Genomic DNA, 17,919 nt, shown 5'->3' with positions numbered 1-17,919 from the left:
GGATCATCTGTTTTCATTATTTTGATGCGCTGTTGACAAGGCAAGATTTACTCCAAGAGGACCCTCGCCCCCCAACACTCCCCTAATAAGCACTTTTGATTTACTTCTGGTCATCAACTCACAAAGGAATTGTAATTCGTCAAGAATGAAGTCAAGAACACTTGAGTAATTAATCCCAGCTGAACAAAGGTGGAAATTTAGGCACAAGAAGCAACAGACCCAGCAGGTGGGCTCGGAACTCAGACCTCCGGTTGCGACTGGGTGAGGCCGAGGTTGCAGGAGGCCCAGGAAACTTCGGTTGCTCTGGCGAGGGGACGGCAAGAGAGAACAACTTCGTCCAGGTCTCGCTGAGCCCGGCACTGCTGGCGCCGCTCGGGTAGGCAGTGGGTCAGGGCGGGGCGTCGCCCACACTCAGCCGGGGCGGAACCCACCGAGGTGAGTGAGGTGGGCGGTGTGTATCGCGGAGCGCTAGGGCGCCGAGACCCAGGCGAGCTGGAGCGCTTTCCGCGGGGTTTGGCTCCTGTCGCTTCCCGTCTCGCAGAACCGGCTTCGCGGCCGCTAGAGCCGCGGCGCTGCGAGTCCTCGGAGCCGGGCTGCGGGGCGTGGGGCGCTGGGCGCGCCAGGAGGGGGCGCGGAACCCACGGCTCCCGGACACAGACGCAGGTAAGGTCTGGCGGCTCAGAGTCCGGCCGGGCGCGCCTCCCGAACGGTGTCTGGCCTCCGCCGGCCCTGACCGGCTGTGGTGGCTCTGCCGGGCTCCACTCGGGGAGCTGGGACTGCTGGAGGGCTGGGCTGGCCTGGGCTGGGCTGGGCTGGGGCTGGGGCTGGGGCTGGCCTGGCTGCCTCCCGCCCCGGCCTCAGGTGATGCGGCCCTAGCGGTTTAACTTGCGCACTTGAGGCTCTCTGCGGAGCCTTCCGGGCGCGACCCTGGACCGGGTGGAATTACACCGGGTCTGGAGATGCGAGCCAGGGCCGTGAAGATCGGGGCCACGCTTGGGGGCAGGGGGGAGCAGGGTTCCGGCGGAGGGCAGGGAGCGGGTGGTGGGCGACTGGGTCGATTGTTGGATGCCCTCCGGGTAGGAGTTGAGGAACTGAGTCCTGTTTCATCTGAGAGCTTCTGGGAAGAGTCGGCACACACCCCCTTCTGTGGCCCGTTGCCTCCGCTCAGAGCCACTTTCTTTTGTCTGGTCCATTTTGGTGTTGGCCTTTTAGCTGCTTTTGTTGCAGTCGTGGATCCAGAGTGTACGGACTTGGCTAGGCTGAGGTTATAAGGACGCTTTGTGCAGCGGGGCGGAGATGAGGAGAGGGTTGGGGGCGGGGGGCTGTTATTATTACTGCCGTATTTAGCACTAATGTGTATGTATTACCCCGTGTTCTTTTCCAGATAGTACTCAATACTTTAGTAGCATCTGATAGTTTCAGGTGCATCCAAGACAGCATTCATTAGTTAACTTCAAAGGAGCGTTGTATGGACAGGTACCTATTAAATTACCCCATTTTATAGACCAGACAGCTGAGGCACCCACGCCGAAACATGATTTTATCAGAACTAAGCAGCCAGCCCTTGTGGGAGGTGTAATTAGAACTTGTCTGGCTGAGAGTTATTCTTGGTCCAGTCACTTAATCCCGTACAAAATGTAGGGCTCAGAATGCCCATTGGATACTCTTTATGTTTTGTAAGTCATTAATTACTAACACCTCTCATTAAAAATGGAGTTGAGTTTTTTCAGACTCTTGGAATATTACCCCTAAAAAGTGTTGCTTAAAAGACTGGAATCATTTTGTTGGGGAGACCTAAGTTCAGCTGCCTGTTGCTGGAAAGACCAATACCCAAGAGAGGAGGGTTTTGGTTTTTTGTTTGTTTGTTTGTTTTTGGGGTGTGTGTGTGTGTGTTTCAAGTTATGTTCAGTTAGCCACTGTATCGCACATAATTAGTTTTTGGTGTAGTGCTCAGTGATTCATTATTTAAGTATAACACCCAGTCTTATCAAATGCAGGTGCCCTCCTCAATACCCATCACCCTGTTACCCCTTACCCCCAACCCTCCTCTCCTCAAGAGACGAGTTTTGGTTGGAGAGGAATATGAGCTTTGTTCAGGAGACCAGCCCTGTGGGGGAGAAGTTGGACTTTTGTCCAAAGGCCTTCTGAGGTTTCTGTGTGGCCCACAGGTTTTTAAAGGGGTTTAATCAATTAAGGGAGTATAGTACTCTGTAACATTTATTGATTATGTGCAGACTTGGTGATACCAGCTACCGAGTTATCTTGGTACTTGGAGGCTGTGCAAGATCTGGTTCCTTGGTACCCAGGGGTGGTTGTACAAGAGTACTCTGTTCTTTATGCAGTGGAGGGAAAGATTTACAGATGGACAAAGGGAGTTCAGTGAAGTCATTCGTGTGGCCTTACAACGAAAAAAAAAAAATTGGCTGAAAGATTGCTGGGCTTATCAGAAAGTCGAGGTGGCTTCAAGCATACTTGTGGGCCTCTGTGTCCTGGGAAGGTTCTAGTCTCTTAGGCCAAGGCCAGTGGTCTACAGATCTCAAAGAAAGCAAATTAGTTTTATTACAGATCAAGCAGCAGACAAGGATTGTGTTAACTTGAAGCAAGTTAGCCCTTAAGACCAGCTGGAGCGCTGTTACAGTTTCAGTTGTTGAATAGGATCGGGGAGTAACAGTGAGGACTAAATTTGTCTTTGGCCTGTCAGATCTTTAATATCCTATTTAAATATGGTGCTGCTGGGAGCCCTAAATATTTATTTAATGAATAAGTAGAATGGAAGAAGTGGGCACATAGGTATTCTAGAATATTGAGCAGCAGTTTTTCTTTTCTCAAACAGAAGAATTAAATGTTTAGGAGAATAGCCATTTCAATAGTTGCAGTGAAATTTGACTTGTAATCATGCATTTATGTTGTTTTTTAACTCTCCACAACCAGCAACTGTTCACCAGTTTCCCTAGGTTTTGCCCTTACATGAGTTTGCTGATAGATCTTTTGTTGCCCGTTTTTCTTCCTCTCTTTGATTTGTATTTTTGGTTTTTCAAAATGAAGATATTTTTCCTTCTAAAATCAAGTAGCATTCTTTTTTTGATAAAGTAGACTCCAGTAGAATGCTTATGAGTGTATTTTAAGGTAGACGCCAGCCTCTTTAATAAGTAGCTGTCATACATGAAGCAAGAATTCTTTCAGGCAAGTGTGCAATGAATTAATAATCATTTTAATAGATCTCTGTAATATTTTATGACACATCTACCTCATTTAATGCCTTCCTATCCAGCAGTATAAAGCTAAAACATTTCATTTACATTTTGCTAGCTACATAGCACAAATGTTAGGGCACAGTATGCCTAGACTCATTTATCGACTCATGAGATAAACAAGATTCTTTCCTTATTCAGCCTTCATTCAGCTACCTGGGGAAAAAAAAGGAATGATAATCTGGCCTTTCTCTCATAAGGGATATTTAGAGAATTAATGAAGTAAATATGGTTAACTACATGGAAAAAAAGATGCCCTGTGACTTCAAAGTGTGACTGTGGAGTCATGAAACTCTGCCCCTCCCTGCAAACATGCTGTTAATAATTTTTTGAAAGAGAGTGGTCATTCCAAGTAGTCACTTTAGGAAGCTAAACACTTGTAAAAGTATTGCTGCTAGTCACAATTATTTCAAATCTTTTGCAATTTCTAGTCCATTTATAAGTAAAAGAAACGTACTTTGAGGATCACTTTTATAAGGACTGGTTTTTGTTTGTACTTTTTCAATTTAAAAAAACTAACTCAGTTTGAGCCCATATTTTATTTGAAAAACTTGATAAAATGATTTCTGCATTTGTACCTTCAGGATTTTACCACTATTAAGGATATTTAAAAGATTATTTGAAAGGCTGTGAAAGCTTTTTGAAAAGGGTGACTTAGTAATAGTTTTAAATAATGGCAACATTGTTAGAATAACTTTGCACCCTTCCCAGAGGGAACATTCTGAAGGGGGCAATGCCTACTTGAAGGCTAAAGTTCTATGTCTGTGTGTATTTTTGTACATAGAAATATTTATTTCTAGGTGTACATTTGTATGTTTGTTAAGTATTTTGAAACTAATAATTTGTTTCATACCCTGACAATTGATCGTAGTCCACAATTAAAGGGGGACACAAAAATACCCACATTAAAATACCGTGTTTTGGAGCATCTTCATGGCTCAGTTGGTTAAGCATCCAGTTCTTCATTTTGGCTCAGGTCATGATCTCAGGGGTCATGAGATGGAGCCCCATGTTGGGCCTCATGATGGGCTGTGTGAGCACAGAGTCTGCTTAAAATTGTCTCTGCCCCTCCCCCAGCACACAAGCATGGGCACCATCTCTCTCCCTTTCTCTCTCAAATAAATCTTCAAAAAATATCTTTTTTCACCCTAGTATATGATAAAGTGTATAAAAATAGAATCATATTGATGAAATCTAAGTATTCTTGGTACTGTAAGCATTAACTGTTTAACAAGGTGTTTTATTGCTTCCTTAGATTTTGAAAAAAAATGTAAGGACATGACTTGAGTGGCAAATCTTTTAGAAAAGTGGAAAAGCTAAGAAAATTAGATCCATTGCTTTTTTTTAATCCTGATAAATTTCTCTGTAGCAAGCAGAAATATTGAAGAAGGTTATTAATAATAGAACTGGTCTCAAATTCTATAATCTCTTTATCTGATTAATTCACTGATGGTATGATAGCTGGAAGACTTTAGAAACAATCAGTAGATCATTAGGACACATTTTTAAAGCAGCTTCAAAACATCCTTCATAAAATGGCTGAGATAAGCATGAGAGGTATTCTGGTTGAGAACTGCTTGTCCTATTTAGAAGCCTATTAAAAAAATTCATCCAAGGGGCTAGAATTGAAGTATGGACACCAAAGTAGACAGCTTTTAATGAATAGTGTAGATAGTTGGGCCAATGGTACAATGAGTAAATTGAGGACTGTTTAAAGTTTATTTAATAGAGATAGAAATTAAAACTGAGGTGTATTTTTCTGGCCATACTCTCTTTCAATTTTTGGTTTTAAGGCAAAACCCATTTTTTCTCAGACTACTTGTCTTTAGGATAATATATAAATTGTATAATAAATATTTACATAGCTATACCTATCTGACTTAAAACCAGCTAAGGCTGTATAGTTTTAAATAAAGCTTTCTCTCTTCTAGTCAGGCATTATACTCTTTGCTCACCAAACAACCATATTCTTTCCCTATTTAGTGTTTTGGCTTATTTTAGTTTTCTTGCTCAAAGTATCCGTGTTTCTCTCCACTCTACTTGACTAACGCTCTCTAAATCCTCTCTATTCTTTAAGACCCCGCTGTAATACCACTGTTTTCCACAAAGCTTTCCCTGACTTCTAGTTCTTGTTTACAGTTTATCAGATAGTTCTATGTGTTGGTTACTTTCTCTGTCTTTTATTATTTCACTTACTTTCTATTTGAACTTGTTCTCCACCTTGATTTTTTTCCCTCAAAGGCACAAGTCATACCTCAAATATATATTTGTTTTTGAATCATATATATGAACTAAAACACTGGATAATAGGATATACCGGCTTATAACATTAGATCTATGAAATAAACTTAGTAATCAGATACTCAGGTACAATTTTTTCATGCTTCACAATTATATCAGTTAGTGTTCTAGTAGAAAATAGGTTGCAGTCTCAACTGGGATAATGGAGAAGAGTTTAACTTGAAAGGTATGCCTGGATTAAAATAAGCCAACAATGGATGGTGAAGCATCCCAGGACTAGCAGTAGTGGGAGCCATTACTTTCCCTAGACCTGAATGAATATTAAGAAGGGAACCATGACTAAAGCCCAAAGAAGGTAACTATGTGGAAAAGTCTGTCCAACTTACAGCTCTGGCCTTTCTGTGACCAGGCAAGGAAGGAGCTAGGGAAGTAAGTACCCCAGCTTCACTCTCTTATAGTCCCGTGATGTCCTGTTTGTTTGTTTTTTTTTTCCTAGTCTAATTTAGTTACTGTCATGCAAGAATACTTTGTTTGTGAATGATGCATTTCATTTGAACTACTTTCTTTTTTTCCCTCGTGATGGTAACTGTTATGAAATTATTATACATGCCTTCTTAATTATTCTTTCATGTTTTATGTTTTGCTTGTACAGTGCATAGGTGAGAGGCATAGAACTGTCTGCATAGTCATTGACAAACCTGTCCCTCTACCATTTCAACCATGTGACTTATCTGAATCAGTCAGGATTGCTCATTTTTCTCTTTATGCCATTTTGATAGATCAGTGCTTTTCAGTCTTAGCTGTATGTGATTCTCAATGCAATGATTCTGATTCAAGCAGGTTTAGGATAAGGCTTGAGCATCTGTCCATTTGTTTATTTATTTATTTACTGAGCATCTGTTCTTTTAAAAAATATTCAGATATTTCAGATATACAACACGTGAGAAGCACTAGCAAAGTTAATCTCTTTGACCCAAAGATTATGGTCATAGCCTTTTTTCTCCTCATTGTATATATAGGACTGTAAGGAAGCCTCAAATGCAATTCTAATGTTGCTTTATGTACTCTTGAAAGCAAAATAAATGTTTTAGATATTAACATTGAGAAATGCTTATGATATAGGATGCAGAGTATGTGGTTTCCATGTTACTAAAAATAATTTGAAGTTTAGAAAAATCATAAAACATTTCAAATAGTGAATAATAACATGAAGACTCATGTTTTCATTATTTAGTCAAATAAAAATGAACATTTTACTATTTTTTCTGATTGTTAAAAATAAGATTTAAGCCCCCTATATTCCTTCTTAGTGGTTATAATTACCTTAGACTTGGTGTTTTTTATTCCCATTCTTATTTTTAAACTTATACTACCTCAGGATGTATCTGTTAACAAAATATAACATTGTTGCACATGCCCTAAAAGGTTTTTTTTTGTAACTGTCACTATGGTATGTATGTCATTTTCTAATGAGTATATTTCTGCAGCCTTTTTTCTTATTTAACATAATTTAGAATTTTTTCTAGATATATGTCCCTCTTGTTTGCTTTTATTGCTATATGGTATTAAATTGTATCAATGAACAGAAATTTATGCATCAGACCTATTGCAGTGTTGCTAAGGTGGATGTTCTTATATATTTTTTATGTACATAAAAACCTCGATGTAAAACTGTAAATCAGTAGGTAAACATTCTCTCTTACCACAGTTTGGCAGATTGCTTTCCAGAAACGGTTGTGCCTACTTGTACTTGCCCATAGCAGTTGATGAGACTGTCGGTGTAGCTCCATATCGTTTTTTACATGGGATATTGTGAGGTGTTTAAATTTTCTCCGATGTAATGGTCATGAAATGGTAACTTATTTTAATTTTAACTTTCCCCATTTCTGGTGAAATTGACCACTTTCTACATGATTGCTAGCCATGTGCATTTCCTCTTCTCGAAATAGTGTTTTCCCAAGTTGTGCAGCTTTTTACCTTACTGATATAAATTATTTCTAGGTAAGAAGTAAACATGCCGTATAGTTTAACACCAGAATATCCATAAAATTATTAATCTTGTAACAAGTTGTATAAAAGTTTCCCAGGTCAAAATTGGTATCTGAATAGTAGCCTCTAGTGTAATTTTTTCTCATCTCTCATTCAGTTCCTATGAAGATACAGAATAAAAAGAAAACATGACATAAAATTAAAAAAAAAACAAAAACCTCATAAAACACAAAAACCAGGGAAAAAAGTGACCCTAAGAGTAGATTGTCCTCTGCTAAGAAGAATTTCTGTACGTTAGTGCCTACATTTCCTTGCCACCCTTGTTGTTGATACAGACTGCCTGATAAATACAGACTAAGAGGCTTCTTTCTGCCCTACAGTCAGTTCCCTCAGGTAGGTAAGTCCTCTACCAACTAGCAAACTGGGAAGACGTCCCTCTCAGCCTCTCAGCCTCTCAGACACTGCCCTGAAACTCCTGGATGTTCTTTCACTTGCTGTGTTCCACGCAAGTATCAGCATGTGCACAGGCGGGAATTGTAGGGGTTTGTGGCAGGTGCCACAGAGTATTTGGAGAACTGAAACTCAAAAAACCCTGTTGACAGTATATGGCAGAATTGCCGTTGTATCTGGGTTTGCATGGGTCCTGTCGGTTTCTCTCCCAGGGAAATGGATGGGCAGTAAAGGGTGGGGCATGATGCCCCCTCTGAAGAACAGAAGAGAACAGGGAACCAGTTGGTGAAAGCCTTCTAGAGACAGGGAAATAGGATTGAGTGCTTTTGTATTTTCGCAAGCTCTGCCACCATAGAGCTGAGTAGATGGGTAGAAGAGTGATCATGGTAATTTTTTTACTTTGTCTGTTTCACACCAAATCTAGTCAGATCTTCCTGTGATTCATTCCTAAAATGAAATCTCTGAAATACTGTGGAACAGAGGAAGGTTTATTATTGAAAGGAACCGTAATATAACATTAATTTCAAAGGCTTCATAGGTAGTAGTTGCATGAATAATATGTTTTGTATCCTGAGTATTCAATTTATGATTCAGGTGTTCAGCAAATAGTGAAATATTTAAGCTCTTCTTTTCTTTTCTCAAGGTGTTATTTTGGAATCCCTTACAAGCTTTTGTATGAGGGCAACAGTGCTACTTGCCACCTTCTTAAATACTGGCATTCTAAAAAGAAATTTTAAAAATTGAACCAGTTTCATTAGACAGTCTTACTGATTATCATTAAATGTTTTGTTGTGAAATTATGCATATTAGATGCACTGAATCATGAGTAACTGCTCGTAATGTGGGCTAAATTAGCACATCACAGGAGCAGAAACATTTAAAGAAGGGAAGCCAAACGGTACATTCTTCAGTAGCCTCTGAGGGCCTCAGTGAAGGGGAGACAGAAAGAATCGCAACTACTGCAACAGGGCCATTTCAGGATTATCATAAGCCACATATTCTTAGTTATGAGCATCATTGAATTTCAGAGTGATCCTTGATGAAGGACTGTCTATGTAGGATAGCAAGGTTCTACGTGGACAAGAACTTGCTTGCCAGGCAGTGGTAAACGGGAGAGTAAATGATAGGTTTGTCATGATGTAAAGTACGCCAAGTCAATGCAAATGTTAAAACCAAAAAAGTACGAATATCCAGATGGTAAGCTAGGAGTATGTGCAGTTTTTGCAGGCTCTGTTGGCTTATTGGACCCTGTTTTATTGTTAGAATGGCTAAAGGAGAATACTTCTGATGCCACCCAAAAGCTGATCAAGACTGAAAGTAGATCTTGATACTTGTAACTAGTTGCCGTTTCCATGCCTTACCATCTGCTCTTCTTAACTGTAGTCATCTAAGATGCCAGCAGGAGGGGGAGTAGGGAGTGAGCAGGCTGTGGTGTTTTTGCCTCCTCTATTCCAGTAAATAGTTTAACAGAGAGAACTTTGCCCCATCCCACCATTAAACTGTCCATGGAGAGCTTCAATCCACTTCACTCCTCCTATCCTTTTAAATCTTAAGACTCAAGAAAATAAGAACTTCGCCTTCACAAAGTGGTGAGAATAGTTTAGAAAATTACTTACCTTCTCTGGGCCTCAGTTTCCTTATCTGTGAAATGAAGTTAACAATTCTTACCTCACCAGAATGTCCTGATGATTAAAAGAGCTAATGCCATTTTATAAGTACTGTACTCAAAAATACTAGCTAGTATTTAAAATAATACCAACTCTTTGACTTCATATTGTATATATAGAGATTTCAGTTTAAAAATATAAAGAGTGTATGTATCTCTTTCTGGCCCTTTGCTAATTAAAGAGAGAAAAGGTCTAATTTTCTGATGGATTTCTCCATTGAGGTTTATAAATAATTTGAATACATCCAGAAACTCATAGTCATCCAACCACATATGATGTCTTGCAACTCAGACAATGTTCTAAGATGGAGCCTCTAAAAAGTCAGCCTTTATAATAGCTTTATGAAGCTGAGACCAGACCTTTGGTGGTGTTTGCCAGAGTACCCTGGTGATGCCAATAAATTTTGCCTCGATGTTAAGCAGAGTAAGGAAGTGATTTTTTTTTTTTTTTTGGTCTTTCCTCTGCTTACTTGCTTACTCACTTAGTCAACTGATTGATGCCCCACACTGTGTCAGCACTATAGTAGATAGAACTGTCAAGAAGCTTGCAACTCAGAAAGGAAGATGGATGTGGGACAAGTAATTAAAAGTGTGATGAATGTTCTGAGGGAGAACTAGAAAGGTCTTTAGTGGAAAATAATAGTTTATTATCCATACCCCCTCAGAAAGGGGTATTTAAGCCGAGACTTGAAGGATATGGAGGTCCTCCTTAGAGGCTAGAGGTGAGCTCTTCAGGGATCCAGTGACAGGAGTCGGAGGAGGGAGCCAGTAGAGTGGAGGATCTGAAAAAGGCTGGACTGCTGGACTGTAGGGCAGACAGGGGCAGAGCATGGCAGCAACCTGGTCAGCAAAGTACAAGGAAGCCTCTGAAAGAAGCGGGAGAGTAATGATTGGTTTTGCATTTTCAACAGACTCTTCCTTCAGTGTAGAGAATAAAATGTTTCAGATTTTCATAAAGTGAAATTTTGATGACTAGAACCATAATTTCTGGCCTAGAATTTGTGAGGCCACACGTTTATTTGCTTATTGTTTATAGAGCGTATGGAATGAATTGTCTTCCTTTCTCCACAGTTCTCCGTTGGTCTGTTAGAGAAATTCTATTCCATTCTACCCTTTTTATTTTATTTTTTTTAAGATTATGTAGAGAATGTGTGTGTATGTGTGTGCGAGTTGGGGAGGGACCAAGGGTGACTGAGAAGGACAAGTAGACTGTCTGCTGAGCACAGAAGCCAATGCGGCTCGATCCCAGGACTCTGGGATCAATACATGAGACAGAATCAAGAGCCAGATGCCTAACTGACTGAGCCACCCCGGCTCCCCTCCATTCTATCTTTTTGGGAAAAAATAGCAAGGAAGCTTTTGCCCTCAATCCACCTTAATCCTCTTCCCTCACCTTCCTTTCTGGGTTTTCAAGTTTTCAGAACAAATTCTAAGAATCATGGCTATAACTCTGAGTGACACTGCTAAATAACAGGAATAACAAGAAGTTTTTCTTGCACAGGAGAGGCTCCCAGTTACGGTAACCTGAAACCTGTGCTCCAGATATCTAGGACCTGTCTAGAAATGTTTGATTATGTATCATGTAGATTCATAGATGAAATTGTAACAAAAGAAAGCAGCGGAACCAAGAGCAAAGGTGGGGAGAGCTTGGAAAGTAGACCCAAGACAGAAAGTGTCCTTGCTCTTGGAGTGAGGTTGCCTAGGTTCAATGACATAGGGTCTTGTTTCTTTTGTTTTTACTTAGGGACATGGATTTTAATACTTCTAGTCATCTAGGATACCAGAGTCCTTGGCTACACATGAAGGCAGGAAGGTGGCAACAGAAACTTCCCGGTAAAGCCAGGACTTAGAAAGGGCAACATTCTCAGTGTAACAGTAGATTAGGGGAAAAAAATTGCTGACCCAGATAGATTATAAGAAAGTCTGTATTGACCTAGTCTCTGAGCAGAATACAGAGAAAAGTCTCATTTGAAAATTCTCTTTATTAACTTTATTTATAAAAAATTTCAAACATACGTAGAAGTAGAGAGAATGGCATAATGAATCCTCATGTATCCATCAGCCAGCTTTAATAGCTATTATTCTTTCATTTTTCTTCTTCCTACATTATGTCATTTGTTTTTGTATTATATAGTTTTGCCTATGAATAACCAAAGTTGCAATATTTCTCTGTAGCCAGAGGACCTTTAAAAAAATGTTACTGCAGCATTATATTATCACATCCACAAGGTTAACCATTTTTTAGTATGATCCAATACCTAGTTCATGTGTACTTTTCCCCATTTGTCTCAAAAACACATTTTTTATAGCCAACTTTTTCAAATCAGGATTGAACATGGTCTACACATTGCATTTGATTGATATATCTCTTAGGTTTCTCCTCCCTCTTAAAAATTCATTTGTTTGTTAAAAAAAAAGTCATTTGTGGAATTTTTCACATTCTGTATATGGCCAGTTGTATGCTTATTGGTGTCATTTAAAATGCCCCCTTATTCTTCATTTAGTAAATAAAAATGGTTCTCAGATTTTGATTTGGTTCCAATTTAATTTTTTTTAAAGAATATAGATGGTGCTGACTACTTTTAATTGCATTATCAGGAGGTGCATTATGTTTGGTTGTTTTTATGGGCTGAAATGTGTCCTTGCAAATTAATATGTTGAAGAGCTAATTCCCAGTATCCCAGAATGTGACTGTATTTGAAGATAAAGTCTTTAAAGAGGGGCTTAAGTTAGAATGAGGCTGTTTGTGTAGGCCTCTATCCAGTCTGATCGGTGTCCTTATAAGCCAGGGAAATTTGGATTCACAAAAAGACATCAGGATGGGTGCCTTCAGAGATCATATGAGGATCCATGAGAAGGAAGCCATCTAAAACCCAAAGAGAAAGAGCTCAGAGAAAAGTAATCCTGATGGTCCCTTGATTTTAGACCTCTAGCTTCTAGAACTGTGAGACAAATTTCTGTTATTAAAGCCATCCAGTCTGTGGTACAATACGGTTGTACCACAACTAGCAAACTAATGCAGTTGTCCTCTATTTACTTATGGTTCTTTAGTGATGATGTTAGGGTTGATCTCTGAGTTCATGTGGTACAGCCTTGCGTATACATTATAAAATAATGTTAATTACCCTTTTTTCTAATGTTTTTCATATCTTTTGAGGGTCTTTTTCCCTAAATCTGTCATTTTATTAGGGGTTGAAAAATGGTGATTGTATTAATCACCCTATATTTATTAGTGTGATGCCTCATCGAGTTTTTCCTCATTAACTATGTGGTTACCCTAAAATAGTCTGTTTAGCAAAGGTAGAATAAGTATGTGGTTGATTTGATTCTTTTCCTTTATCCATTTTCAGATTCTCATGTCTTCTCAATCACCTGAGAAGCCTTAACTTCAGATTTTAGATCTTGAATTTATACTACCAGGATGAGCCAGGGACCACCCCCACCCCCACCCCGACACACACAAACTGAGAAACTTCCCTAACCGGTACTTTTGTTCTGGCGATGTTCCTTCAGCACCTGTTCAGTGTGAAACTTCTTTTGGGAGAGACAGATCCTCAGACAGGGCCCCATACTTGTCTCGTGGTAGAGTTTATGTTCCAAGATTATAAAACTCAGGAGGAACTGAGTGAGAATGAGGGGTCAGTATTTGGTTCTTTTCCATACTTAAAACCTTGTAGATCTTAACCATTGTCTGGCTTTAGAGAACCATCCCACATTTAAATCTCCTGCTCAGACACTCTTTACAAGTCCAGATTCCTGAATCCAGCTGTGTACTTAATAGTTATACTTGTAAGTCAAGGGGTACTTAGGTGGTTCAGTCAGTTAAGCATCTGCCTTCAGCTCAGGTCATGATCCCAGGGTTCTGGGATCGACCCCCGTGGGACTCCCTACTCAGCAGAGAGCCTGCTTCTTCCTGCTGCTCGGCCTACTTGTGCTCTCTCTCAAATAAATAAATAAAATCTTTTTTTAAAAAGAAAGTTAAATAGGCCTCTCAGATTTAATGTGTCCTAAACTGAACTCTATGCATCTGCATCCTTCCCCTTATCAGTTGATGGCAGTTCCATCCTTAAAGTTGTTCATACTAAAAAATCTGGAGGTATGCTTGATTCTTCTCTCAGACCCTATGTTCACTCTGTCTAGAAATCCTGTTTGCTCTGTCTACAGTGTGTATCTGGAATTTGACCGTTACTTACTACCACCACTGCTCCCACCCTGATCAGAGTCTTGGCTTTTGGCTGGATAACTGCAGCAGTGTTTTTCATTATGCTTTATACTTAGAATTTTATCTAAAACTTGGGGCACCTGGGTGACTCATTAAGTATCTGCCTTTGGCTCAGCTCAGAATCTCAGGGTCATGGGATTGAGCCCCATGCTGGGTTCCCTGTTCAGCGGGGGAGTCTGCTTCTACCTCTCCCTCTGTCCTTCCCTCCCCCGTGCTCTCTTTCTCTCCCTCTGTCTCAAATAAATAAAATCTTCAAAAAAAAAAAAAAAGAATTTTATCTAAAACTAAATCTTACTTTTTTTTCCTGGGAGCTTACAGAGTATAGGAAGAAACAAATGCATGCATTAGTGTCATCCCTGGTGGTACAGTGACTTGAGTACTAATCAGAGGCTTAAGTAACTCATGAACTATTCACAATTAAAGACTGCTCAGGAAAGAGCAAGCAGTAAAATACCAGGAGCTGTAAACCCTTTTGTGGGGGAAGATGATGGGATAATTATGTAAAGAAGCCCAAAGTTTTTAGCTTCCAGGTCAGTGCTTTATCTACTGGGACATACCTACTATTTTGTTTTGTTGTTTTTTTTTTCTTTTGGATCTCAGTTACTGACAGTCTTTCCCGGTAACCAAGTATATAGTTGCCTCTATAGCCAATAAAAAGCCTCTCTGTGTCACTGTTCTTTTTGCCTAGAGGAAAACTGGATTTTGAAACCAGGTTACTGTGCTTATCTTTGCTGCCATTTTCGCATTAGAATCATTTCTTGGTTGTGGATACTTAACCCATCAAAAAGAATATAGCCATCCAATAAAAGCATGGCAAGTTAGACAACTACTTAGTACCACCTTTTGATTAAGACCGTGACTCATATCATATTAATATATTTTACATAAAGTAAATACCTTATAGCTCTTATTTACTTTGCTAGAAATCAGTCTGAGAAACATTTGGAGAAAATAAGCCTCTGTTCAACCTCAGGATCAATTCTTTTTTTTTTTTTAAAGATTTTATTTATTTATTTGACAGACAGAAATCACAAGCAGGCAAAGAGGCAGGTGGAGAGAGAGGAAGGGAAGCAGGCTCCCTGCTGAGCAGAGAGCCCGATGTGGGGCTCAATCCCAGGACCTTGGGATCATGACCTGAGCCGAAGGCAGAGGCTTCAACCCACTGAGCCACCCAGGCGCCCCAGGATCAATTCTTTATTGAGATGTTTCCCTCCAAGAACCCTGATAATTTTGTGTACTCTCTCTCACCCAGCTGGCTTAGAACCCCTCTAAACATCTCATATGTTTTCACAGTACATGTGTTTGTTATTCTTCATATTCCCTGGCGAAATAGTAGATGCTTGGCAAATACTTATTGAATGAATGAATATCTGTAGCTTCAAAGCACAGCTTAAGATTAATTTTAAACAATCTCCTGATTTTATTTTCTTCTTTCTGCTGTCTCTTCTCAGTCCAGTTAGGGATATTATTGGCAGTTTTATTTAAAATACATTAGACATATTTTAGATGCCTCAAAAATCCCCAAAATGACTAAATCTATTACTGAAACAAAAAATGGCAGTCTTAGTCTATGATGATTTCTAGTATTTACATGTGAATACAAAAGTACACCATTTATTTGTAAAGTGTATCTTGCTTTCCTTACAGTTCTGTTAATTCTGCATGTAATTTCTACCTTTTCTTATATTTTCACCTTAGAAAGTAGCGTGAAGAAATTAGTGACTATATGGGTCCTACACACTATTATTTCCATTCATCTTTAGAATTCATTCCTTTTTTAATTTTAATTTTTATTTTTTGACACAGAGAGAAAGAGTGCATGTGCATGTGTGCGCATAAGTGGAAGGAGTGTGGGCAGAGGGAGGGAGAGAATCTTAAGCAGTTTCCATGCCCAGCACAGGGCCAGTGGTGCAGCTCAATTTCATGACCCTGAGTCACCACCTGAACTGAAATGAAGAGTCATAGACTTACCTGACTGAGCTGCCCAGGTGCCCCAATTCATTCATTCTTTTACCAAAGAATGGTAGCTGCTAAAATGGACGAAATTAATCAAAATACAAAAGTTAACAAAAGGTGCTTAAGTGATTTTTTTTTTTTTTTTTTTTTTTTTTTTTTTTTTTTTTTGCAATTCTGGAAAGTATGACTTGTGTTGAAAAACTGCAATGAGCATTTAGGACTCAGTGCCTGAGGTATATGTATGAGAGAAAGAAAAGGAAAAAAAGAGAAATTTAAAAGAAAAAAGAGCTGGTATTGCATTGTAGTATGTAGCTTCCTGTAGTTACAGGAGAAGGTAGGAAGTAACTGGGTAGCTACTGCAACATCAGATTCATACTACCTTTTCTCCTTAAAGTTAAATATGCTTTGCATCATGCCTAAGAGTTCAGCTTTTCCAGGGGAGGTAGCAGAGAGGATGGGTGAAAGGTAGGTAGATGGAGATGAGGTAGTGTGAACTACTCAGTACTTGATTATCAACAAAAGTTGGATGCTTTTCAAATAAAATGTTTCTGGATGTGAATACATAAGTATGTGCAGCTCCATTTAAATAAAGCTGTTGAAATTGACTTTATCATGTTGAATCCAGAAGTGTGTGACATCAACAGTTACCGACGAAGATTGAGTTCTCTTTCTGTGATTTGTGACTTAGATATTTTTAGAATTAATAATTTGCTGGCTCTAATTGCTGTTTTAGTCACTATAGCTACTAAGTCTAGAATTGCAGAATTGGCAGTTTAGAAGTCAGCCAATTCAGTCTCTTATTTGTACTTATACAGGATCTGATACCCTTGAGAAAGACTGGAAACTAATGGAAGAGGGATGCTGAATTGTAAGCTAGCTTTCACTAAAAAACGTGTGTTCTAGAAATAACTACAGAGCCCCATAAGGCATATAAATTCCATAGGGATCTGGTCATATCTATAAGACCCCTTTTTAATTTTTGCTTAGCATAAGGTTACTTATGTAAGTAACACTGATGTGTTATTACACAGGTCACAAACAAATGTAGTGGCTGTTTATTACTTTGAAAACTCAGTCATTTATATTTTTGTAACTTTTTACTGACAATTGATTACAGTGTTATTAATTCTTCTTTTCATTGGTTTGCTTGGATTTGGGCATATTTTATTCTTCTGTGTTGACAATACATATCAAGATCAACCATCAGCAAGGAGAGCTGACCTGACGTCAGTGTACAAAATAATATCTGTGCAGGTTATTCTCACTAGAGTTACTACATTAGGTGTTCTATTCAGGTTCACAATCATGGTTCCAAAGTCCACTTCTGTAAAATAGTCATGGATTACTTCTGGGGTTATTGTGACCTATGTAACAATGAGATTTCTCTTTCATTAAGAACATTCTGCATTTTATATTACAAAAGGAATAATCCTTCTCATTTTATGGAGACAGAATGTACCAAACACTTCTAGTATATACAACCTTTAGCTGACAAACTATGCCTTAGTCTAAAAGCTAAAAATACACCATGATGTTTTAAGCCAAAAAAAAAAAATCATATACACATTTTTAATTTAAGCCCTCAGAAGGTATGACCAGTGTGTTTCTTAACCAGTAGTGGAATATACCTATTATTTAAGTCATTTTCTTTCTGATTTTAGTAGTCGTTCTCTAAAAAATCATGCTCTAAAAAATCATTTAGTAGTCATTCTCTAAAAATCCTGCCAGACATCAATATATTTTTATTAACCTTGTATATACAGTAAATATATACATATATATATGAACTACTTGGTGCCTGGTGGCTCACTGGGTTAAGCATCTGCCTTCGGCTCAGGTCATGATCCCAGGGTCCTGGGACCAAGCCCCAAGTCTGGCTCCCATCTCAGTGGGGAGTCTGCTTCTCCTTCTCCCTCTGCCCCACCCCTGCTCATGCTCTCTCTCCCTCTCTCAAATCAATAATTAAAATCCTAAAAAAATAAAAATACCCCAATTTCTTTTAATAGTTCTGATTTTTTTACTGCTGTCATCATTACAAAAGAGTAAGACTGACTTCTTTTTCTTTCCTTCTTTCCTTCCATCCTTCCTTCCTTCCTCTTCATGGAATCATTGCTTTATAAGAGCTAATGTCTGTTTTGATTGTA

At 39.1% G+C, this 17,919-nt stretch overlaps 1 protein-coding gene across 1 annotated transcript in view; it reads left to right on the top strand.

Annotated features, from left to right (window-relative positions):
• Nucleotides 1-463: 463 nt before the first annotated feature.
• Nucleotides 464-17,919, top strand: part of RNF180 (ring finger protein 180) — a 194,624-nt gene continuing 177,168 nt past the window's right edge. The window contains exon 1 of the mRNA XM_080804253.1: nt 464-663. The gene's annotated coding sequence lies outside the window, so the exon portion shown is untranslated. The remainder of the gene's footprint in view (nt 664-17,919) is intronic.

Source organism: Martes martes (assembly GCF_963455335.1).
Source record: "Martes martes genome assembly, chromosome: 5".
In the NCBI taxonomy this organism is placed as follows: domain Eukaryota; kingdom Metazoa; phylum Chordata; class Mammalia; order Carnivora; family Mustelidae; genus Martes; species Martes martes.
The sequence above is the reverse complement of the archived record's forward strand: the minus strand, read 5'-3'. Positions and strand labels throughout refer to the sequence as shown.